The 25,409-nt window shown below is 40.3% G+C and overlaps 1 long non-coding RNA gene across 2 annotated transcripts; it reads right to left on the reverse strand.

The window, feature by feature from the left end:
- Window positions 1-8,382: 8,382 nt before the first annotated feature.
- LOC146693518 (uncharacterized) lies at window positions 8,383-15,895 on the reverse strand. Of its 2 annotated transcripts, XR_014923967.1 has the most exons (6): window positions 14,790-15,895; window positions 11,475-11,594; window positions 11,130-11,218; window positions 10,269-10,411; window positions 9,338-9,509; window positions 8,383-9,261 (listed from the first exon to the last, which is right to left on the reverse strand). It is a non-coding gene; the product is annotated as an uncharacterized LOC146693518 (long non-coding RNA). The 2 variants fall into 2 exon arrangements; XR_014923968.1 differs by lacking the exon at window positions 10,269-10,411.
- Between the last annotated feature and the right edge of the window lie 9,514 nt (window positions 15,896-25,409).

Consider the following 25,409-nt stretch of genomic DNA (forward strand, 5'->3'; position numbering starts at 1 on the left):
TTGAGAGACTGAAAAACAAACCAGCGACAGGCGATCTTGTTTCACTCACACACACACACACACACACACACACACACACACACACACACACACACACACACACCCCGCGGGCCAAGGAGGAGTTTTTTTCTTCAATACTTTAACAATAAGTTTTCTCAATAGATAGAAAATGATGACGCTGAGGAGTCAACATCCGATATTATCATTGCTTGTAACCCGGTAAATAATTTCGTACATCTCCCCATAAAACAAGTCTTAGTGGAAAAAAGCTCATATTCGAATAAGTTTATTAAAGCACCCCCCTCTGTGGGAAAGAGTCAACCATGAGGCGAGTTTTGTCAACAGCAATTGTCCATTTGGTAAAACAAATATCCGTCTCAAAGTCGTATTTTACCGTTGCAGAATGCGGAAAACAGACGGCGTTCGCAAGAAGGCACACACACACACACACACACACACACACCCCGCGGGCCAAGGAGGAGTTTTTTTTCTTCAATACTTTAACAATAAGTTTTCTCAATAGATAGAAAATGATGACGCTGAGGAGTCAACATCCGATATTATCATTGCTTGTAACCCGGTAAATAATTTCGTACATCTCCTCCCCTAAAATAAGCCTTAGCGGAAAAAAAAGCTCATATTCGAATAAGTTTATTAAAGCACCCCCCTCTGTGGGAAAGAGTCAACCATGAGGCGAGTTTTGTCAACAGCAATTGTCCATTTGGTAAAACAAATATCCGTCTCAAAGTCATATTTTACCGTTGCAGAATGCGGAAAACAGAAGGCACACACACACACACACACACACAGACACACACACACCGCGGGTCAAGGAGGAGTGAGACGGCAGAATAGTTTTTTTCTTCATTACTTTTACAATGGGATTTCTCAATAGATAGAAAATGATGACGCTGAGGAGTCAACATCCGATATTATCATTGCTTGTAACCCGGTAAATAATTTCGTACATCTCCCCATAAAACAAGTCTTAGTGGAAAAAAGCTCATATTCGAATAAGTTTATTCCCCTCTGTGGGAAAGAGTTTTTTTCTCAGAGTCAACCATGAGGCGAGTTTTGTCAACAGCAAGAACAAAGCCAGACAACTGTTGCCCATAAGGTAAAACAAATATCCGCCTCTAAGTCGTATTTTACCGTTGCAGAATGTGGAAAACAGACAGCGTTCACAAGAAGGCATTCAAAAAAAGGAAATTGGATACCCCAACTCTCCCGACTGCACACACACACACACACACACACACACACACACACACACGCTTGCATAGATAAACTCTGAATATAGTAGTGGGACTTCAGCTGTTTATGTAACTTACTATCTTAAGACTTTTGTGTCTACAATAATTAGTTTCCTTGGAACCAGATCCCTACCTGTTAATAATTCTCCACTGTACCCATGGTTCAGAAAATTACAGTCAGCCTGCCAGGGACACGTCACTCAGAGAGCTTTTAGAAACATGAGAGGCATCCATACATTTAGAGCACGGGTCTGTTATCAGAAAAAAGTACAAGCCGGAGTTGAATGGTGTTCAGTTTCACCTTCCTTCCTGTTGCTCTATGACGTAGTTTGAAACAGAAACCACAAGTGAGTCAGTCTCGGGTCGAGGTTAGGATTTCCAAAATCAGAGTTCACACACATGTAGCTCTTGATCATATATGTTCATATGTTAACAGTCTTTTTCTTCCCCTTCTTTATTTCTGCGGGAGTCAGGTGGCAGGAACTCTGTGGAGGTATTTCATCTCCAAAGGCATTGAGTATCTGGACACTGTGTTTTTCATCCTGAGGAAAAAATTTAACCAGGTCACCTTCCTGCACGTCTACCATCATTGCTCCATGTTCACGCTCTGGTGGATTGGCATCAAGTGGGTGGCAGGAGGACAGTGTGAGTAGCTTACAACACAGCAGACATCAGCTATATGATATATATATGAATTTATCAGCATTGCTGTTGATAAAGCCTTCATCGGCTCTGTAGTTTTGTGGTTTATACTGGGTGAGGGCTGGGAAGAGACACAAATGCCTTGGTGGATGCTTCAGGAAGCTAAACCAAACATGTGGAGCTACTTGTCTATAAACCTTTTATTCACTACTGGTTAATGTATTCATTATTGTTGTTTGTTGAGCTTATTTTTTTTTTTTTTTTTTATAATATGCATCTGCATATTAACAGCCATGCTAGCAACTCTGTAAAGGTATACCATTGGCAGAGGAGCACTTTGAGCTAAGTGCTAATGCCAACAAGGCAACATGTTGAGAGTAATAGCATTTAATCGCTGAAGTTTACTATTGGGTACAATGTTTATCATGTTCACAGTATGTATTTAGCATGATAACACGCTATCACTTGCTAATTAGTAAACACAGGTGCAGCTATATGTATATTTGCAAGTAGATGATTGTGACTGAGAGTAAACTGAGTCTGAACACTGATGAGGAAGCTAGATGACAAATTTCACTGAAACCCACAAGCATAGTATCGTCATATGTAGCTTGGATAGTTTAATCTGGATTCATGGGCCCCTGGACCTACACTTGTTTGTATCTCCCACCCCCTCAACTATTGCCTTTTTATTGGATACAGACAGCAGGAGTTCAGAGCAACTCAGTTTAAGATTTTTTTTAACTATAGTAAGCAGAACAAAATTAAAAACTTATTGTTTCTTCTACTGCAGCATTCTTTGGTGCACATATGAATGCGATGATCCATGTCCTGATGTACCTGTATTACAGTCTTGCCTCCTGTGGACCTAAGATCCAAAAGTACCTGTGGTGGAAGAAGTATCTGACAATTATCCAGATGGTAGGTTGATTTCCAGGGTGGCTGATTTTGAAATTAAATATACTGATTGTAGGGATCATTTGACTGAAAATCATTCTTCTTGCTATGAAAGAACGGTGAAAACACAATATGGTGCAAAAGCATAACTCTTATTCTCTCTTTGGGGCTCAGATTCAGTTCCATGTCACCATCGGTCACACGGCCTTGTCTCTCTATCTCTAAAGACAGAGCACATATCTGAACCACTGGAACACAGAGGTAAGAGAAATCTGTGGAGATACATGCGAAGGATTAAACTATAAATTAGTTAATATTAGATTATTTCTGCCAAGAAAAATGTTGCCTGAGTTGATGTAGCAGTAATCTTGTTTGCGTTGGCCATGTTTCTTTTGGTTTGTGTTACCTTACCTGCTTTTCTTTCATACTCTCTTTAGGTAATAAAGCCACATCTTTACCATGAAGCTACCTTTGGCTCTGGTGTTTGCACTCACCCTCCCCATCATCAGGGCTCAGGTTCCTCACTGGGGCCCGTGTCCAGAGCCTGCTGTTCAACCCCCCGTCAGCCTTAAACAGGTACCAGTGACGATGCAGACTGTGCAGAATATGCTGAACACATTAGGCGTGAATGTCATGAGATACTTCTTCTCTCGCACAGTTTGAAAAGGAAAAAGCTGACACCACAAACATTATCAGAGATTTCTGTTAAACGAGAATTTATTAATATAAATATTGTTTTCATGTGAAAAAATAATTTAATTTATTAAAAGTACTTTTTATTTATATAGTTTATAATATATATATATATATATTTTTTTTTTTTTCAGCATTTCAGCATAATCTTTGTTGTAAGTCAACTCAGTACCCAAAGTATTGTGTAAGTAAAGCTTTTCAGTACCTTTAATAGCATAGAAATGTGCATACATTAGTACAATAACTGAATAAATGAAGACAGACTTTTTCCCAGAGGGGAAACTTGGCAAAACATTGTGTTTAATTACTTCCTCAGCTGGTGTAGAGTAGGTTTTTATAAAACACATACCATATATCAGAGTATGTAGATTTATTCATAGTCTGCCGACCCCCTCTTCTTCTTCTCTGTGTTGGTGTTGTTGTTCGTGTGCGTGTGTGTGCGTGTGTGTGTGCGTGCCTTAGAAGTCAAATAATACATTAGCCATACTTAAAAAACATCTGAATTTCATTTAGAACTGAGATTCTAAGTTGTAAGCAGAAATCTTATGCACAGCCAGAAACATGTTTCCCCACTTTCACAATGCTGAGGTGTCAAATCCACAACCCCCAACAAATGGTTTGTTACACGCGGGTGTGAAGGGCAAGCTTTACTTACACAGCCTCACACACAGTAGATTTTTAAAGTTTTTGGGTACAGGGGTTTAGCCACAGATGCAACATCCACTTTTGATAAAGATCCCTCCACCTGTTTATTTCTTAAGAAATTAAGCATCTTTATTAAGCTCTTATTTATAATTGTCTACACAATAATAGACACCGTGTGCTCTGTGACATTATAGTCTTCTACTGCTGCTTCCATCGGTTTGCATTTTAAACTCCCAGCCTTTCAGTTTGTTATGAACGACTTTATATCACAAAATGTTAGAAATATAAAGTGATCCATGCGACTTTTTTATTTTTTTTATTTTTTTATTTTCTGTTTGATGGAAGGACTTAAGACACGAGTTATTTAAACAATTCTAAATGACAGTGTGATGGCCATAGCACTTTATGCGGGTCAAATGTGTTAAGGATAATGTTTATCAATGTAAAATTGCAAAGAACCTTTGAATAGATTATAACATTTTGTAAACAGTTACCTCAGAAGCTGTATTGGTAGATCTATGTATGTAAGGTAAAACTATCCACAGTACTTCCACTTAAGTAGCTAAACACATAAAGTCACCCTTACCAATAATCCGCTGCTCCTTGAAAAAGTAGCACAAACAGACAACTGATTGAGCAATGATAAGTAGAGCTACCCGAGGCCGAGACTCAAGCAGAAGAAAATTAAAAGTTGTTGTTTTTGTGGCTCGAAAAATTAAAGAAAGTATGTTTAATAATTCAACAAGACCCGCACCTTCAACACATGTACATTCAAATTCTGGTACAGGCTCATCATTGCTGCTGTTCAATAGTTTTTATCCGTTTGAAAAAGTCATTTTACGGCTTTAATGTTTCCAGCTGATAAGGAGAATGAGCGCATTTTAAATGAGCGTTCAAAGGCTTTAAACATCTGCTTTGTCTGTAACGACAGTATCAAACTACAGAGCATTGTTTTTACTAAAATTCAACATTTTCAGATGAAAATTTGGCTGCTTTTTGTTTTTTTCACTGTAACACCCACCTCAACGCCATTTTTAGGATATTCTTGGTGATCCCACCTTTTTCATATTTATGCTTCTGGCACTGAGGGTATCTAATACGCATGTTGTCACTGTGTTTGTACTACCAGCTGTGAGGGCTCTGCTTTTGCTTTGAGCAGTCTGTTTTTATTTTGTCTCGTGAGTGTGTGTGTTTTTCAAACGAGATCCTCGTCAGTTTGATTTTGTTACCACAAACTTTGTGTGAAGTTCACAACAGAGGTAAAGAGATTTAAACACCCCAGTTTAAGGAGGCAGGCAGGGGTTGAACCAGCTGCACAGGGCTGGTGAAGCAGAGAGTGTCGGGGGGAGATGTGCAACAGAAGCAGAGGGAACATTTTACAAGATGATAAATGGCAGATTTAGATGATTAAGGATTTGTTGACAAGATTAAAAGACACGTCCGTCAGAGTTCAACAACATTACAGTTTGATTAAATAAAAAAGTTTTTAGACTACACAAGGTTCATTTTCTCCTCTGATAGTAATCATATTAAACATGTCAAGAAAGAAAGAGTATAAAGAAAATAGTAAATGTGTGTCTAATTAAACTCTTCCTGTGAGCCTTACATCATCCTTTAATATGTTTGGTGTTACAAACTTGAAGAAGCACGGAAAAGATCATCAGACATTAATCTAATCAGTTTGCAGCCTTCATTCATATTGAAAAGTTGAAATCTTCCCTGCTAGACCCAAGTGCAGCGTTTAACACCGTCGGCCAGAACATTTTATTACAGCTATTATTAAATGGAGAGTCCTCTTCACACACTGAGGTTAATTATGAAGCTCCACAGGCTTCTGTGCAAAGACCAGTTCTGTTTACATTATACGTGCTTTAGAAGACATAGCATACCACAGGTCAGCTCAGCAACATTTCGACTTTGGCTTGTTTTTTCTGGTTAACGTTAATTACGTAATTTAGAATTAAAGTTTAGTGTTTTTAGCATTTAGGATGGCCGTGGCGAGTAACTCAAGTGCTGTAAACATTTCATGAAACCTCATCAAAAGTTATCTGAGTTGGAAGGATGGCTGTTAATAAGCCATTCTTAAGGAAGGAGAACAGAGAAAAACAAGGCTGAGGTGTGCCAAATTACACAAGAAATTGACTGGAAAAAGAAATCAGCTGTAATATGTCTTATGGAGTAATGATTCCAAATTTGAAATATGCATGGAAGAGGTCCGAAGAGAGATACAACAGTGAATGTCTATAGCCGTCTTTAACACAGCGTGGATACTCTACCGTGCTTTGAGGCTGGATTTCAGCCAGTGTTGTTGGAGCTCTTATCCAAATTAATCAAATTATGAATGTAGAAAAGTTCCACCAGATTTTGATCGACCATGTAATACCACGTAGTGTCTGATTGGCTTCAACTTCATTTTTCAGTACGACAATGATCGCAAACATACTGCCAATGTAGTCAAAGTATGCCTGGATGAAACAACGCATCAGTCATGGATTGATCTCTCCAGGGTTCGAACCTCAAGATAATCGAAGCAGTGTGGGATCATCTTGACAGAAAACAAAACAAAAGGCAGCCAGCATCCAAAGAAGAGTCTCGGATGTCTTTCAAGAAGCCTGCAGAACTAAGAAATTACAAGAAAGCTTACCTATTAGAGTTTAAGCTGTGTTGAAGAATGAAAGGCAGCTTTAACTGAACAAAAGGGGAAAAAAATCCCACATTGACAGCTAACTCAAGAGACAAAAAGCATTAGAACTCAAGTCATTACCTTACTTAAGGATAAATAAGTTAATTAATTACATTAATGCATAAGCAGAAAATAACCTACAGTAACTGCTTTGCGATATGGAAGTGCAAAAGACAACTGAAAGGGAGGATAGTTTCTATATATGTGGTTTCTATTAAGGGACAGAGGAACGATAAGAAACGATAAGAAATCAAGGACAAGGAGTGTGGTGTAGATAAGTGAGGAAATCCGATCATTACTACAAATTTAGTTGAAATTTAAATATTTTAACTATGGTGCCTCCTGTGAGGGCTGTCTGTTTTCCACATTCTGCAACGGTAAAATACGACTTTGAGGCGGATATCTGTTTTACTTTATGGGCAACAGTTGTTCTTGCTGTTGACAAAACTCGCCTCATGGTTGACTCTTTTCCACAGAGGGGGGGTGCTTTAATAAACTTATTCGAAAATGAGCTTTTTTCCACTAAGACTTGTTTTATGGGGAGATGTACGAAATTATTTACCGGGTTACAAGCAATGATAATATCGGATGTTGACTCCTCAGCGTCATCATTTTCTATCTATTGAGAAAACTTATTGTTAAAGTATTGAAGAAAAAAACTCCTCCTTGGCCCGCGGGGTGTGTGTGTGTGTGTGTGTGTGTGTGTGTGTGTGTGTGTGTGTGTGTGTGTGTGAGTGAAACAAGATCGCCTGTCGCTGGTTTGTTTTTCAGTCTCTCAAAAGGAAAAGTAGTATTCACTAAGGGATATTTATTCGTTTTTTACACATAGGCAGCCTGTAGGTTACAAGCGGATAGAAAGTTCTTCTTTTCATCACAAGCTATGGTGTATCTTAAAGGTTTTTTACAGCGTCTGTATTATAGGAAAATAAAATACTATTGAAATCTCTACAGGAAGTCACTCTTTATTTCCATTACAAACGCCGGTGCAGCTTAAGAAAGTAAAATTACACCCGCTCTGTCTCTCTATACATCACAGAATCATCTGCTGCATCACCGCTGTGCTTAGGGAACATGACGCAACAGGTCTGAAAATGACTAGACACTTCCGGAGTATTTCCGGTAGGGTCATAAGGTCCGGATCGAGGCCTTCCATAGTAAATATGCTGTATTTGAATATGTCATATTCAAAGCCTTCTTCTTTGGGAGAGCAGATCTCATCGGACACAGGAATGTTGCAGGGCTGCAGAAGGAAATCCATCTTGTGTCTGTGCCTTAGAAATTGTGACGGACTCCACCTCTCTGCTTTTTTATTCCCCTCCAACAGATGGCGCGCTTCCGGAGGTTTCCCCCTCCCTCTAAAAACTTTTTTTCCCAACAACAGATGACACGCTTCCGGAGGTTTCCCCCTCCCTCTAAAAACTTTTTTTTCCCCCAACAACAGATGACGCGCTTCCGGAGGTTCCCCCCCTCCTTTCTCAGGATGCAATTCGACACGGTTAGCAACAGATGGCGCGCTTACGGGGTTCACCCCCCCTTCTCAGGATGCAATTCGTCACGCGGGGGGTTTCCCACCCCCCTTCTCCGGATGCGATTCGTCACGCTCATTACACGCTTCCGGGGGGGAGGGGCGGGAGGTCAAAAGGTCGTGATTAGGGCCATCAATCACTTCGGATCAAATTTTGTCATAAGCTGTATGGGATTAACTCTCTGTGGTTGTTGATTAATGGTCATGAGAATTTGCATAATTGTGATGAAGGAACTGACCTCCAAGCCCACTGTTCCTTCAGGGGGCTGCTTTCAGTCATTATGCAAATATACTGTTTATAAGATTGGGGAAACCTGCAGTCAGCTGACACTGAAGAAGTCACTTGGATGAGTGATGAGACATTTTTCCCACTGAAAACGCTACATTCAGATGAACAGAATCAACCTTTGGAGACTTCTTACTGTTGTGACAAAATACACTTGAAACTGGTAATTCTATATCAGTGGAGAACCAATTCCAACAGTCTAAGAGTTTTAAATATTTTTAGATTGATGTTTTGTTTCCTTTACAATATTGTAAAGGAAACAAAACATCAATCAAAAAACTGTCCTCCTTTTTTTATTTTTTTATTTGGGCTTCTTAAATTTATTTTGGGCTACCAAAAACTGAAGAGTGCCTGCCCGAAGGGCTACCAGGGATTTTGAAATATTTACGAGCCCTGCTTATGCAAGGTAAGTTTCATGTTGGACTCATGGTTCTTTGTTAGTCCAGTTTAGGATGACGTATGTATCATATCAAATATATGTCATATCAAAACAACCCCACACCTGCAGTTGTTTCAGTTTTTCACAGGTGTTTCCTGTCAGCTGGTCAACCTCACTCAGGTGGACATCCATATCAGCCAACCAAACGACAAGCTCCTCCCTTTGTGCTTCAAATCCCTCCCACTCTGAGACAAGGAGCTGAGAGAGAAAACAAGGGTCAATTATAAAGAAGAGAGAAAAGTGAAACCCTCCTGAGAAGGTCTGACTCGCATACCTGCAGTCGACCTATGATTGGCGTTCACGTCATCCCAGCGGCGGCCGCACTCCCTCGCCAATGCCAGCAGCCAAGTCTGCAGGGTGCCCTGGAAGAGCAGAGTTAATGTTCGACTCCTCCTGGTCAGGCTCTCCAGCTGGATGAGCCGAGGTCTCCCCTCTCGCCGCCGCCTCTGAACACACAAACACAAATTGCATGTGAAGCAGGAGGTGCAGATTTTTTTTGCTATTGTTTTCTAAATCCAGGCTTGATCACGTGGAGGTATTTGGAAAACTTTTTTTGGCCAGCGGACGACTGTTGTCTCGCAGAAAGTCAAATCAAATGTATGCGATACACAATCAATTCACAAGAACACATTAAAACAGAAGGTGCCTGATTTCAACTCAATTCTGCATCAAAACAGGGTAACAGAATTAAAACGAGTGTTTGCAGCAAATGTGAGCACAAAGCCTCACTTTGTACAAGCCTGCTATTAAAGTTCTCCTCTATGCAGACAACCTTCCTGTTTTCAAGGCACAACTTGGATCTGCTGCACAAATCTTATGGATACACGCTAAATGAAACAGTAGTGTGCACGACTCCAGATTCTGATCCCTCGTCCTAATATGGTCCTAAAAGGCTCACAAAAAACAACATAGCGATAGCAATAAAGCAAATGTTGAGGCTTCTAAATACAAAGTCCATAAACCAATGGCTGACATGGGTTTTATCATAAGGGTGATAAATATACAACATATGTTCTTAAGACTAAAAGTATAATACAGATTTTAGTCTGAGAGATCTGATGTTCATTTACCTGCAGATGCACTATACGTGCCTGCTCCGTGGTTTTCCACAACATTTTGCACATCACTATTTAATACAGGAAGTAGGTAGGTGAACTAAAACAAGTCATCTTTCTTTGTGAGAGGACAATATTAATGAAATAAACCTCAATGACATCATAGGGATCCCTAAAGATGCTCCTGCTGCTTTTCTTCCTCATCATCCTAAACTTCCTTCTCCTCGACTTTCATCCAATTGTACTTCAATCTACTTGTGTTTCTCCCCCTCCTCTTCCTCATTTTGTTGGAGCTGTGAACAGAATTAGTGTGAATCTGAATTAATTTGTGCAAAAAAGTAAAATCTACAGCTTTTCAGTCAGAGGTGGTCTTTTGATTTAAGCCGGGTAGAGTAGATTTATGTGTTGATGCTGCCTGCTTCATCTCTGCGACTGGCTGCTGAGTGATATTTACACCCCGGCTGGATTACAAACTTTAACCACGTGCTGCACTTTGGCCCAGCGTTGATACCTCTTGTTAGTATAATGAACTCTTCTTGGCTTAATGTATGATGTTGGATAAATGAAATGTACAAAGAAAATTTAACTATATTACAAAAGGACATCTATCTTGGTAACATCAAATGACCGGAGCATAACTTGTTAACTAGTCTGAAAATAAGTTATACAGGAACAGTCACAGACACACCTTCTCATGTGTCACATTTCTATTCATTCAAAACACTTATGCATTGCTGTATTTTATACGGCTCTCACAGAATGCAAAGTACAGGCTGATGTGAGTATTTACACAAGCACACACACACACACACACACACACCAGCTTATTTCTCTCTTATCCAGAGAAATCCTTTCATCAGCCTTTCAATGCTGGGTAATCAAAGTATAAAGAACCATGCCAGTCTCCTATTGCCAGAGGCTGAAGTGTGTGTGCAGTCACCAGGTGATAATCTGATATCGTGTACTTCCCCACTGATGTTAAGTAATATGAAAAAAAAAAAAGAATCCCACCTTAGGCCGAATGTGTGACTCTCTTCGTAGTGGAAGAGAGAATGAATCTTCCCATCCGAATTCACGGCAATCAGTCTGTCAATCAAATCCTGTGGAGTAAAATGAGAGGCTTTGAACAAGAATGCACCGGATAGGGTGCAAAACGAAAACTGTGTGGAAATTTACAATGGGTAAGGTGGAGAACGTATATCAGTCTCAGTGTGAGAGGGTTTATTTGAATGCGTTTGAAGTAAAACAAATGGGTGGGTGGTGTTTGGAGGCCAATTAAAAAGTGCAAACATGCCCTCAGATGGATGACAAAAAAAACTGCAGTGTGTGGAAAAGAAGAAGAAGAAAAACACTTACAGGTATGGAGGTTGGCATCTCCCTCAGGGTGTATTCGCTTTTGTTGGCCAAAGACTGTCGGCCCAGCAGTTGCCACACCGACTGGGAAGAGGAGAGGAGGTTGACCAAGTACAGGAAGGACTGAAGAGGAAAGTAAATACAGCAGCTGTTAGAGAGAAAAAATGTATTTGCTTTTAAAGACCATTGTGAATGCATTTGTGCACGTCATGGATTGATCAAATCCTAACACATAATAATAATATAACACTATTCAACTACAAACACTACCGATAATATGACAAATAATATCTGTAGTATTCAAAGCAAAACAAAATGTAAAAAGAATTTATGGATTTTTTTTTCTAAAATAGAAATATCTATACTTTCATGTGTCTTCTGATGTTTCTGTGCATGTGTGAACTTATCTTCATATGTACTACCAAACCTCCTACTGTACTTAGCACAGATTAAAGCAAAGACTCGAGTTAATTCACCAAAGTGCTGGTGTGTGTATATTTAGTTTTCCTTTGACCTCAGCATATATGTATAACCCACTGATAAGGCAGACTTTAAAGTCGCCTGTGGCAGGACACAGTTTACACATCACTGGCTGTCCGTATTCACTTGGCTAGTCTTTGCACCCAGGTAAAACATTTATCCACAAGATGGCGGCAAAACAAAGACTGTCTTGGCTGACCTAAGCAGCATGTCCCCTTTGCTGCAAGTCATTGGCCTGCTCATGTTCAACTCATGTCCTCTGTCTCTATTGAATAAAAAAAATTGAATAAAAAAATCTATTTTCATATTGTGTTTGGAAGAAGAGAAATAAGAAAAACTCCAAAGTTTCTTATTACATGATTAAAATCTTTTTAAAAGATCAGAAGGAGAAATTTTGCAGGATAACTGTGTTCTTTCAGAGGAAAAATACTTTTAAAGAGCAGCTGTGCTCAGAGTGCAGAAAGAGTGAAGTCTCGTTGTTTATCACTGGTTTATTATTACTAGAAAAAGCATCATGTTTTCGTGAGTGACCTGACTTGAGTCAGTAAGCTGGAATGAAAAGCTGTTGATTTCTTTCATTTTTAAGAAAATGTGCTGAAGAGTTACAGCGAGGCATGTAAAAATAAGAGTAAATAAACAGGCTTATTTCCAATATCTAATAACCAGATGCACTCATTTGTCTATCCAGGTATGCTTTTACTGCATTTGCAGCGTGTTTGGCATCATTTTCCTGCTGAAACATGAAGCTGTTGCCAATCAGATGTTTTCTAAATTGTATTGCATGGTGGATCAAAATCTGATGGTACTTTTCTTTTTTCATAACTCCATAATTTTCCATTATTCAAATATGGATTCATCATCCGTAAAGCATGTTGCCACTGATTTTTAGTGCAGTTCTTGTGCAATTTGGCATTTGTTTGTTTTTTTTTCTTATTTCTCATTGGCATGACTTTCAAATGCTTTAATCTGTTGTAGATATTTTTAGATGTTCAGCGTCTTCTTCTTCTTCTTGATGCAACTTTTCAAGGGTGATAACTGCCATTTCCTGTTTTGAATTTTGCAGTTCACCTGTGTCTCTGTGTCTCTCTCTGGTCAAAGTGGGCGCCTGACCCCGGGTCTCTCCTTTTATGGTTTGAAAAGGTCAGACTGACTCCAGCATGCACAACAAAAGTAGTGTGGGAACTGTCCAAAGTGTTGAAATGTACGTGTTACAGGTACCGGGTGGCAGCACCTGTAGACAGCTATATATGTGTCCTGTAAACAGGAAAGAAATGATCAGACAGGGAGACGTGGATTGCCGTTTCCTGAATACTCCGCCATTATTTATTCAAATTCACAATTATGCACTCCTTTCATTACTTTTACAGTATTACAACTGTGTATTTACTTATTCTTAACATAGCTCACACACACATTCTCCATATGTGTTACCAACTGTTACAATCTAGACTAAAGGGAATTAACACATTCCAAATCTAATAAACATGACCAATTTTCTTGTAAGACTTGGTTCAAAATGGTTGGTTGGTTGGTTCAAAATGGTTGGTTCAAACCCAAGACTTTGTGGACTGGTGCCAGCTGAACTACCTCCAGATCAACGCCAGTAGAACCAAGGAACTAGTGGTAGACTTCCGCAGGCACAAGCATTCTCCACTGCAACCACTGAACATCCAAGGTATGGACATTGAGGCTGTGGACAGCTACAGGTACCTTGGTGTTCATCTGAACAATAGACTGGACTGGACTCATAACTCAGACGCCCTCTACAGGAAAGGGCAGAGCAGGCTGTACCTGCTGCGGAGACTCAGGTCGTTTGGAGTGGAGAGCCCACTCCTGAAGACCTTCTATGACTCTGTGGTGGCTTCTGCTATCTTTTATGGCGTGGTCTGCTGGGGCGGCAGCATCTCTGCTGGGGACAGGAAGAGACTGAACAGGGTGATCCGAAGGGCCAGCTCTGTTCTAGGATGCCCTCTGGACCCAGTGGAGGTGGTGAGTGACAGGAGAATGGTGGCTAAGCTGTCATCACTGTTGGACAACATCTCCCACCCCATGCAGCAGACTGTGACAGCACTGAGCAGCTCCTTCAGTGGGAGACTGCGGCACCCGCGGTGTGGGACGGAGAGATTTCGCAGGTCTTTCCTCCCCACTGCTGTCAGACTCCATAATAAAGACTTTAACTGATCGAGCACACACATCCATACATATGCAATAATACTAAGTGCAATAATCCTTTCTGTCATCGTTGTATTTTTACTCAGTTGTATATAGCATTTATATTTGTATTCTATTTTTATCTTATTGTATATTTATTTTATTCTACTGTATATAGTATTTTATTTTATTCTATTCTGTACAGTTGTGTACTGTATTTATTCTTATTGTATCCTAATTTTTGCTTCATAACTTTTGCACTGTCCACTTCCTGCTGTGACAAAACAAATTTCCCACGTGTGGGACTAATAAAGGTTATCTTATCTTAAAATGAATTCCAACAGGACAAATCTATAAATCTCAAATAGCTTGAAAGAATGGTGTAATCAGCACCATCTTGACATGTGCACTGAATTCACGGAAACACTTTATGGCAGAAACAAGATACTAAAACAATACAGAATAACGGTGGAGCCGATCACTAACATCACAGAGCATAGGAGGTGTGTGACCCAAACTAACATGCTAACCTTAGCATGCTGCTAAAGCCGTAAACAAATACTTACAAAAGTGTAATTTACTGTACGACACAATGTTGTACGCTTTCACTTTCCAACCGTAATGGTTAGTCTATGCTATATAATGGGTGTGATTGCTATTATATTCTATTTCGGGCACGATACGAACCTGTAAACAGGAAAGAAATGATCAGACAGGGAGACGTGGCTTGCCGTTTCCTGAATACTCCGCCATTATGAGAAAACAGCGCGGAGCATGCGCTTCAGGCTGCTAACAACAGGCCAAACCATGGTCTCACACTGCCACCTATTGGTATAAAAATGAAGCGTCCGCTACAAATATCCCAGGGTAGTTACCAAGTTTCCTGTTACAATTACTGTAGTTATTTAGGGCATTTCCAAATGGAAATATCACTTACATTGAAAGTGAAATTACTTAAATTAATTCACATAAATGTGATCACACATTGGTGGGTATCACATACGCCTTGAATTTGTTGGGAGAGAAATGTTGGTGGTTGTGCTGTAAGCATAAAAAGTAACAGTATTGTGTGTATTTTGTACATAACAGGTTTTACCTAAAAAAAACACTTAAAGCTGTACTGTTCAGTTACACTGCAAAGACATGACGAAGCAAGTGCACCACCCACCTAATCAGTGCTCAGCTTGTCTAAAGGTCAAAGGCTGAAACCTCTGCATTGATTTTGGTCCATCAGTAAACAATCTCACACAAACTCAGCAGCTGAAGTTATTCCATTTGGATTTCAGTTAATGAACTCAATGGCAATTTAGGATGACGGCACCTTTTAATTTGAGGAACAAGCGTAGGTGTACTAAGGGATTAGTCTGAAGTACTCGTGAGCTTGTTGAAGTAGAGAGGAGTTTGAGTGTGAAAGTCATTTTTTGATCTCATAATGAAGTCAAATTTTTCCAGAAATGGGCTGTTTTAACAAAAGTGGGTCAGACAAATAAACTTTTGTGCTCTCTGTCATTTCTTTTGTTTTCCATGTGAATAGTGGGAATAAAGAAAGTGAAGTCTACACCCTGAGGTTTAAATATCCACCATTTACCCCACAACCTTTAAATACTTATAAGGAATTCTTAGAAAATAAAAAAAAACCCTGTACTATTTTCCCCCTTTTATCCCCTCTGACTGCTGTCAAATGATATTCTAGGATAATTGGTAGTAATGTATTTCCAATATGTATTTCTGTCTAGTTATCCATTAAAGATTAACTTCGTTATCAAGCACTGTTATTGACGGTTAGCCACGCCCACTAAAAGGATCAGCCAATACAAATGCGAGTAGATCCCCCTCACCCTCCTCCTCACGCACACACCCTTCCCGCTGATGACCGTGAAGAAGTTTCACCGGTTCACCCTCCGGCAATGGATTGACGATTCATGTAAATAAAACAGATCGGCGCAGCTTAATACATAAAGGGCTCAGACATGACTCCCATTGACACTAGAACAGATACACACAGAGCATTAGAACCTCAGTAGGGCATGGGACAGATAAGTAAACTTAGAGAAGTTATTAATCACCTTATGAGCATTGCATTATTGAAGGGATGAGACCTATACATGGGGATTTACTAAAAGCTGAGGTACTGATGATACTCAGGATCCCTGGTAACACAAAATGAGAAATTGAAACATCTGCTGTTTCTGACCCTGGTACACTGCTCTTGGGTATCCTCCTGACATGTATGTAACTGTGTGGGTGCAAATGTGTACATATGTGTAAATCTGTATGCAGATATGACAAATAATCTGTCTTTTATCAGATTATCTTCCTATATTGAAGCTAGAAGTAAGATGCTAGCTCTAAACGTGCAGCACTAAACTATCCACAGTGCTATAATTCTGTGTGTGTGCAATTTGTAGTTCTTTTCAAAAGGAAGAAAAATAAAAATGAATGCAGTGTGGAGGAGAAAGCAGCAAAGGATTCTGTCATAATCTTAACTGCATTGGCAAAGGGGGAGAAACATATCGCTTAGCAGAGCTAAATTGCTAACTCTCCCAAAGAATGAACAAAAAACAGAAGAGAAAATCTAAATTATCCGATATTTTGGAGGGAAAGAGGTTAACGCCTCATCCCCAGCAAAAAATGAGCAAACCTCAAATTAGAAAAATGGGGCATAAATGATCTTTCCTGTGTGTGGCAGGGTCCAGTTTTCTGTGGATTGACATATTTAAAGTACTCAAATGCATTCTCTAGCAAAAACTGCAGAACTAAATTACTTTATTCTAGTTCTATTCTAGTTTCCTTCTCGTTTGGCTCTCAGCGAAGGTCGTCGCACTTTTCTCCTCTCCTCTCCCTTATCTTCCCTGCTTAGCTTCTTATGTCCTCGTCTTGTCTCGTGCTTTTATTAATAATAAATAATAATAAACTTTATTTATAAAGCACACTAAAAAACCAAGGGTATACCAAGGTGCTTGACAAAAATAAAATAGGAAAAGGGAGATGGGAGGGAAAAGAGGAAGGACCAGGCACGTATCAATTATAAAAACCTTGACAATCATAAGATATAAGTAGTTCACAAGCATAACGGATAAAAATGTACCAACGCACACCAAGTGTTAACTAGGTTGGAAAGGCAAGATTAAACAAATAAGTCTTCAGCCGTGATTTAAACAGTGGCATAGAGTCAGACGCCCGGATAGCGACAGGAAGGTTGTTCCATAAGACCGCTACAGCAGCTACAGCAAACGCGCCGTCACCGCGAGACTTCAGCCGAGAACGAGGTTGCTCCAAAAGAATTTGGGTAGCAGATCTAAGTGCTCGGACAGGAGTGTGTAACTTGAGAAGCTCATTGAGGTAGCTCGGCGCCAAGTTATTAATGGTTTTGTAGGTGAAAAGTAACATTTTAAATTGAATGCGGTATTTAATTGGAAGCCAGTGCAAGCCAGTGAGAACAGGAGTGATGGAAGAAAACTTCCATCTATTACAAAACTATTACTTTTCCCTGGAACACTCTCTCACAGTTTGTTCTCTAAAACCTAAAAGAGGAATTATGGATTGATCAACTGGTCTCTGAATGCAATTGACACCCCTTCAACGAGAAGTCTGGGCTTGGGTGAGCCTGACTGCTGAAGATATCCACCTATTCGGAACCATGATAACAGGGTTCTTGCTGATCGGAGCTGGCTTGGCCCTGGCTTATCGAAGAATTAAGGAAGTGGAACCGGCAGTTCAAACCCCCACAAAGCTGCCCACTGGGATTAAAACGATGGGATGAGGCGCGAGTTTCTCGAAATGGGTCATTGAGTGCAACACGGATGAGATCTTGGAGAACCACACGGCTGCCGTGAATACTCAGAACAAGACCTCTGAGTGCAAACTGATTACATCTGGAGGGGCCAGCTCGGAATAACACCTCTGGGTGCAAATTGAACACATCTTGGGAAGTGCACCGCAGTTGTGAGTTCTCAGAACCTGCTCTTTGACCACAAGAATGACAACACCACGGAACGTAAGTTTGGATAACATCATAGGAAGCTCACGGCTCTCCAACGGCAGATTGAGAGACCAGTATTGGACTGTTAGAACAGCTTTGAAATTCTTATGAGCTGTTCGCACTAAAGTTAAAACCATCATCATTTCATGCAGCTACCCCTTCGGCGCCAGCTGTGGGCTCAAGGCTGGAGCTGAACAAAAACTCCCTGATAATGATTGTGTTTTGTCTGTTCCTGCCCATCCTATGCAAGGCCACCTGAGTTGGCTGGAAGACTGTTTACTTAGCCTGGCAGGGCGAAGGACAGTGTCTCAGCTTGACTCTGGACACACACACACACACACATACACTTACACTGATAAGCACACACTCATCCCCCTCCCTTTCCAAACGCCTTCGATGCTTGTTTCCTGCGCGGGAACACGGCGGGTCTGTGTGCCGCGCTGGAATGGTAGCGCTGTGCAGGATGGCTGCTGTGTTCGCTTCAGATGACTCCTCACCGCCGACCCAACCCCGTGGCTTGTCATGTGTCTCACAATGTTGTGCTGTGGACATTTATGTGCTTTTGTGCAGAGGAGATTTTTTGTTTCCTGTTCCCATGCTGTCCTACCATGGAAGCACAGCATGAGTAGAGGTCTCTTTTTTCCCTCTTGTACTTTCCCACTGTAGTGTACAATTCAGTGTTTTTCTGTAACGCTACCGATCTCCGACTTGTATCCCCATGTAATGTCTGTGCTGTGTGTGTAAGGTCGGGGGGGGTTCCATTTCACTGCAGCACAACCTCCATGTGACGAATAAAGCTTTGATTGATTGAGTTACAGTGTGCAATGGTAGAGTTTGAAGCACTGAGGAGGGACATGCAGTCTGACCGGGCACTTGGCAACCAAGTACAAATTGGATTTCCGAAAAGGTCATTTTGGACAAGGAACATGAAAAAGAGAAAAAAAAAAAAAGCCGAGGAAAGAGAAGGACTTTTCATTGGTATGGGGCAAACTGAGAAGATTAAGGTAAGGCAGAGTTGAGTCAGTATGATTAAACCTCTATAGGTGAGCGACTATTGACCTAGTACAATACAAATTTACAAACTGTTGAAGTAGACCTTTTACAATGCAATTAGAACTGTTTGTTTTTCAGGAGGTCTCAATGTTCATCATGGCCATCCAGCTGTATTGTAAACATAATACCAATTACATGTATTATTTACGGTCCAAAATTTACTATCATTCAAGTTAAGGAAAATGGGGTGTGAAGTAATTGTCTGCTTCAGAGTCCACCACCAAAATGTGTAACAAGGTCCAATTAGGGAATTTTTATGATTAGTGTCTATAAACTGAAAATCCATGCATGGCTGAGAAAGGTTTTTATTAGTCTAATACAGCTGTTTTAGCTTTTCAATGGCTATTTTTCTATAAGAACAAAGGCTGTCAAGCTGTATAGTATTCAACTCAAGGTTGAACAGGCATGAAATTACGATGCCAGTCATCTAAAGCCACTCTATTATCTAAGGATAAACTGCAAAAATAAAACATGATTATTTATCTGACCCACTTTTAGCAAGAAATTTGGAGAAGAGAACTCCCTTTTTAACAGGAATAAATGCCCAGTAGAACTGGGCACAGGGGGGAGTGGTCATCTGTTGTGACCAGCTGGGGTGAGGAGAAAGAGACAAGGCAAAAACTATGCTGTGTAGGAGAGCCAGAGATTGATAATAACTAATAATAACTCCAAACAGAGACCTAAAAACTGGAGGCCTGGCTTCCCATTCTACTTTTAAATATTCTAGTAAGCTTAAAGTTTGAGAGTCAAGTGGGGAGATATAGTACTATAGGAGCAGGATGGCAATTTACAACAGATTTAACAAGGAGCCTATGAAGAGAAGTCAATAGGAGCATATACTGTCATTCTAGTCCCTTCCAGTATTCATGTTGCAACATTTTGATATAGTTGAATGCTTTTTAAGGAGTTTTTACCACATCCTGATAATAACAAATTACAGCGGGCCAGCCTAGAAGTAATAAATGTATGAACTTGTCTTCCAGCATCACTCTGGGATAGGACTTTAGAGATATTGCAGAAATTGAAGAAAGCAGTCCTTAAAAAGTGCATATTAGTGCATATTGGGCCAAGAAACCTCACAGTGTTAATGGAGACCAAGGTAATGCCATTCAGAGCATTCCTTTAGGTTGACTGACAGGTGTGTGTTGTTTGGCTTCATGACTGGATGAGAGAGAGGGTGTCATCAGCACGGCAGAGGTATGTTGTGTCTTTTGTGGTACTACCTGAAGGAGGCATGTGTTATGTAAATAGAAATAGATCCTGGTGTGAAACCTTGTGAAGCTCAATGGTTAGTGTTGTGTGTGTGGGAGGATTCTTCGAATAACATGTTATGGTCAACAGTATTGAACATAGAGATCAATCCACTGTCAGAGGCCTTAAGAAGATCATTTTTTAACTTTCATCGAAGCTGTTTCCATACTGTGATGTGCTCTGAAACCTGACTGAAACTCTTTTAATAAGGCATTCCTTTGTGGCTATTTTCCAGCTGCTTTTGTGGGGATATTTAAAGTTGGAGATTGGCCTATGATTGGCTAGGACAGCTGGGTCAAGTGATGATTTTTGAGTGATGGTTTAACTACTGCCAACATGAAGAACTGTGTGGTCAATGTGGCATTGTCTAACTTAGCTTTGAAAATTCCGATTCTGCGGCTATAGAGGTGTGGGAAGTTTGATCAGCCATACAGGGAGTGCAGAATTATTAGGCAAATGAGTATTTTGTCCACATCATCCTCTTCATGCATGTTGTCTTACTCCAAGCTGTATAGGCTCGAAAGCCTACTACCAATTAAGCATATTAGGTGATGTGCATCTCTGTAATGAGAAGGGGTGTGGTCTAATGACATCAACACCCTATATCAGGTGTGCATAATTATTAGGCAACGTCCTTTCCTTTGGCAAAATGGGTCAAAAGAAGGACTTGACAGGCTCAGAAAAGTCAAAAACAGTGAGATATCTTGCAGGGGGATGCAGCAGTCTCAAAATTGCAAAGCTTCTGAAGCGTGATCATCGAACAGTCAAGCGTTTCATTCAAAATAGTCAACAGGGTCGTAAGAAGCGTGTGGAAAAACCAAGGCGCAAAATAACTGCCCATGAACTGAGAAAAGTCAAGCGTGCAGCTGCCAAGATGCCACTTGCCACCAGTTTGGCCATATTTCAGAGCTGCAACATCACTGGAGTGCCCAAAAGCACAAGGTGTGCAATACTCAGAGACATGGCCAAGGTAAGAAAGGCTGAAAGACGACCACCACTGAACAAGACACACAAGCTGAAACGTCAAGACTGGGCCAAGAAATATCTCAAGACTGATTTTTCTAAGGTTTTATGGACTGATGAAATGAGAGTGAGTCTTGATGGGCCAGATGGATGGGCCCGTGGCTGGATTGGTAAAGGGCAGAGAGCTCCAGTCCGACTCAGACGCCAGCAAGGTGGAGGTGGAGTACTGGTTTGGGCTGGTATCATCAAAGATGAGCTTGTGGGGCCTTTTCGGGTTGAGGATGGAGTCAAGCTCAACTCCCAGTCCTACTGCCAGTTTCTGGAAGACACCTTCTTCAAGCAGTGGTACAGGAAGAAGTCTGCATCCTTCAAGAAAAACACGATTTTCATGCAGGACAATGCTCCATCACACGCGCCCAAGTACTCCACAGCGTGGCTGGCAAGAAAGGGTATAAAAGAAGAAAAACTAATGACATGGCCTCCTTGTTCACCTGATCTGAACCCCATTGAGAACCTGTGGTCCATCATCAAATGTGAGATTTACAAGGAGGGAAAACAGTACACCTCTCTGAACAGTGTCTGGGAGGCTGTGGTTGCTGCTGCACGCAATGTTGATGGTGAACAGATCAAAACACTGGCAGAATCCATGGATGGCAGGCTTTTGAGTGTCCTTGCAAAGAAAGGTGGCTATATTGGTCGCTGATTTGTTTTTGTCTTGTTTTTGAATGTCAGAAATGTATATTTGTGAATGTGGAGATGTTATATTGGTTTCACTGGTAAAAATAAATAATTGAAATGGGTATATATTTGTTTTTTGTTAAGTTGCCTAATAATTATGCACAGTAATAGTCACCTGCACACACAGATATCCCCCTAAAATAGCTAAAATTAAAAACAAACTAAAAACTACTTCCAAAAACATTCAGCTTTGATATTAATGAGTTTTTTGGGTTCATTGAGAACATGGTTGTTGTTCAATAATAACATTATTCCTCAAAAATACAACTTGCCTAATAATTCTGCACTCCCTGTATATGTAAGCATTTAAACACTGCAGAGAGTAGAATTAACAGTAACAGTATTGTAGAAATTCATTTCACCGAAACAATAACGTGGCGCACAGTGTGACATCAAAAAATGCGCACACCTTTGACGCTGCGTTTTCTCCATTTTTCTAGTCCACACTTAAATGCAAAAACGGAGTTTTCAAAAATATCCACCCTGGCCGGAGTTTTTGAAATCTTCGTTTTCAGTGACCAAAAACGCCGTTTACGTGTGGACGAAAGGTGCAAACGCATAGAAAGATCTGCGTTTTCAAGAATGCCCGGGTACGTGTGGACGTAGCGCATGCACCAGTTTATTGTATTTCCAGACTTGCTTTCGGCACAATTTACAGTGCACACTACTCTGTTTTTTGTCAGACTTGAAATAGCCAAAATACCTTCACACTACGGAACTTCTATGGCTCTTCCGTTCGACAATCTCTCTGGCATTGGAACCATCATCTGTTTTCTCTTCGGTCACGCTCGGTTGATTTTTCTAGTCGGCACATTCATTTCCTCCATTACCCGGGCGGTACGGTGGCTGGCTGCTTCCCAAACAAATACACGTGTGTGGCTTGGCACTTGTGCTGTACGTAACAAGTCACGTGACGTGACGCTGCGGCTGTGATTGGTTCGCCTCTGCGCTACTTAATTTGGATTGGCTGTTCTTTTCTTTTTTTTTTTTTTTTCAAGAGGACAAGAGTGGCGAGGTCTATCGCGATAGTTAAATTTTTCTATCGAGAAAAAGTTATATCGCGATACATATCGTTATCGTTCTATCACCCAGCTCTAATGCTGTGTAAAAAAATAAGTTGTGTAAACCTCATTTGTGTTTCCTGTGCTCATTTTTAGGGAGTATCCCATTTCAAAGTGCCCAAAGTGAGCTTTTACGCAAAGCTTGTTTCATTTAGGTTTAATCGAGTCTAATTGGGCTCTATCTTAATTGTTGATGGTTTCATTTTATTTCATATTGCAACATTCGTTTTGAAAATATGAAGGTGGCAAAGTGGTTAAATGTTTTACTTTCACAAAACGTGTAGCTCTGTAATCTGAATTAACAAATTAGACTGAGATAAAAAATCTGTAATTAGCCCCAAACAGGAGATTGTGCAATACTGTACAACCGCTATTTCATTTTTTTGTTTTCTGATAGAAGCTTACGCCTCTTTGTCAGCTGAAACTCTATTTAACTGCGTTATTTTAAATGTCTTATATTTAAACGAGGAGATAGTGCACACATCTGTTTCCAAACAAACTTTTCTGTCTCAAAATCCCAAACTTTAGGTGTTACATATCAGTGTGCAGTGTGTAAAAACACGGGAACAGCCTCTAATATTACAGTTGGGAATGGAGAAATTACAAACCATAATGCCTTCACACAGATTAAACTTGAAAAAAGTGCACAGAAAATAATCCCTTTAGCCACAGGTAAATAATCTGGCGGTTGTTTAAACGACAGAAGGGCAGAATTCTGCCCTTTATCTCTGATAGTTTCCAAAAAAGCTCCTGGTTACATCTTTGCTTAAAAAAATTCACGTGGGAATCAGACAGGTGAATGCTGACTGGCTGATAGCCCGCTGCAGCCGTTAGCTGAAATGTACGCTCGAGATATTTAAAACAGAAAAGTGATCCCGTGTCTGCCTCATCAGGTGAAATGGGATCCAGGAAAGCAGTTTGCTCATTGCCCCGGTCCCAGAGAGACATGTAATTAAAATCAATTGGGCCCCTGTTGCGATGACAGCTCTAATTTCACACTTGATACCAAAATAATTAAAGAGCCCGAAGCGTTTTCAGTACAAATGAACTGCTGCAGGGGTGTGGTTGGCATGAGGAGCAGCGGCTTTAACAGCAAAATACAAAAACAGTCATTTTGCTTTTAGATATAAATAAACAGCTAGACAAAAGCTTCAGTGACAACAATGGGAGGATTACTTAATGAGAACATGGACACACAGTTCTCACCCTTATATTCTTACATAAACAGAAAATAAGTATTCCTGTTTTCATGTAAATACTGAGTGCTAGGCCTTTGCGCTACTCAGTGTTTGGCATGCAAATATGACAATCGGTTTGGGCTTGCATATAGATTTAAAGGGTTTAGCCTGGAGGGATCTTATCTCTGACCTGTGCTCTCATGATAAACAGCAATAAACTGTGTTTCAGCGTCTTTACGGAAGGCTGCGAATAAAAAGATGCTCATATTCACTTGCATTTGTTACCCTGTTGTTATCTTCATGTCGGTTACCTTCACGTGCTGCTCTTTGGCAGTTTTACAGCTTTTATTCTGAACATCTTTCTGAAGTGACTGGTTTTTGCTTGTATTCAGCAGAAACTGGAAACTAATCCAACTTGCTGAATGTATTTACACAGTCTTGTTTGCCTCCAGTGCAGTGTCTTTGTCACAAATGTGAGAAACAAATTAAAAGGTGATCATGCCAAAAGGTAGTGAAATTAATACAAAATTGTGAAGGCAAAGTGCCAGAAGAGTAAATACATGGTCACAAACTGTGTATCAGGTAAAATTGTCTAAGTGAGGGTTATGCTTGTGTTTTACTATAACACCATCTAGTGGATATCTAGTGCTCATTGTTCTTTGACAAATACTTTCAAATAGCTTCACAGTGCAAAGCAACCAGAACTGAAGGCAGATACAGTAAAGGCCTCGCAAGGGAGGAAACAACATTTGATATCTATGAGTTCTACACTCCAAATTATTAACAAAAAAACTTGCTTGTTCAATCCAATTTGAGCCTTTGAAAATGGGGGGATTGTATGAAAAAGGCCTAACTCCTGAACGAGCATTTTCAAGGATTTCAAGCACCTGTACCTGTTCAATGTTCACTTGAAAGACCCCCTTATAAAGTACTTCTAGCTGAAATGATGAGGACAAAATCCGTGCTGCTTGTTTGTGAAAAATCTGAAAGTTGTGGCTGTATAGACAAACACAGTGAAAAATTTCTGAAGTCTCAGTGTCTCCCTGTGTGTTGATGCAGAATGTGTGCACACAGAAGACTC

Source organism: Copadichromis virginalis, linkage group LG14 (genome assembly GCF_057382275.1).
Source record: "Copadichromis virginalis isolate Kocher_CV1m ecotype Utaka linkage group LG14, C_Virginalis_male_GT1.1, whole genome shotgun sequence".
Lineage (NCBI taxonomy): Eukaryota > Metazoa > Chordata > Actinopteri > Cichliformes > Cichlidae > Copadichromis > Copadichromis virginalis.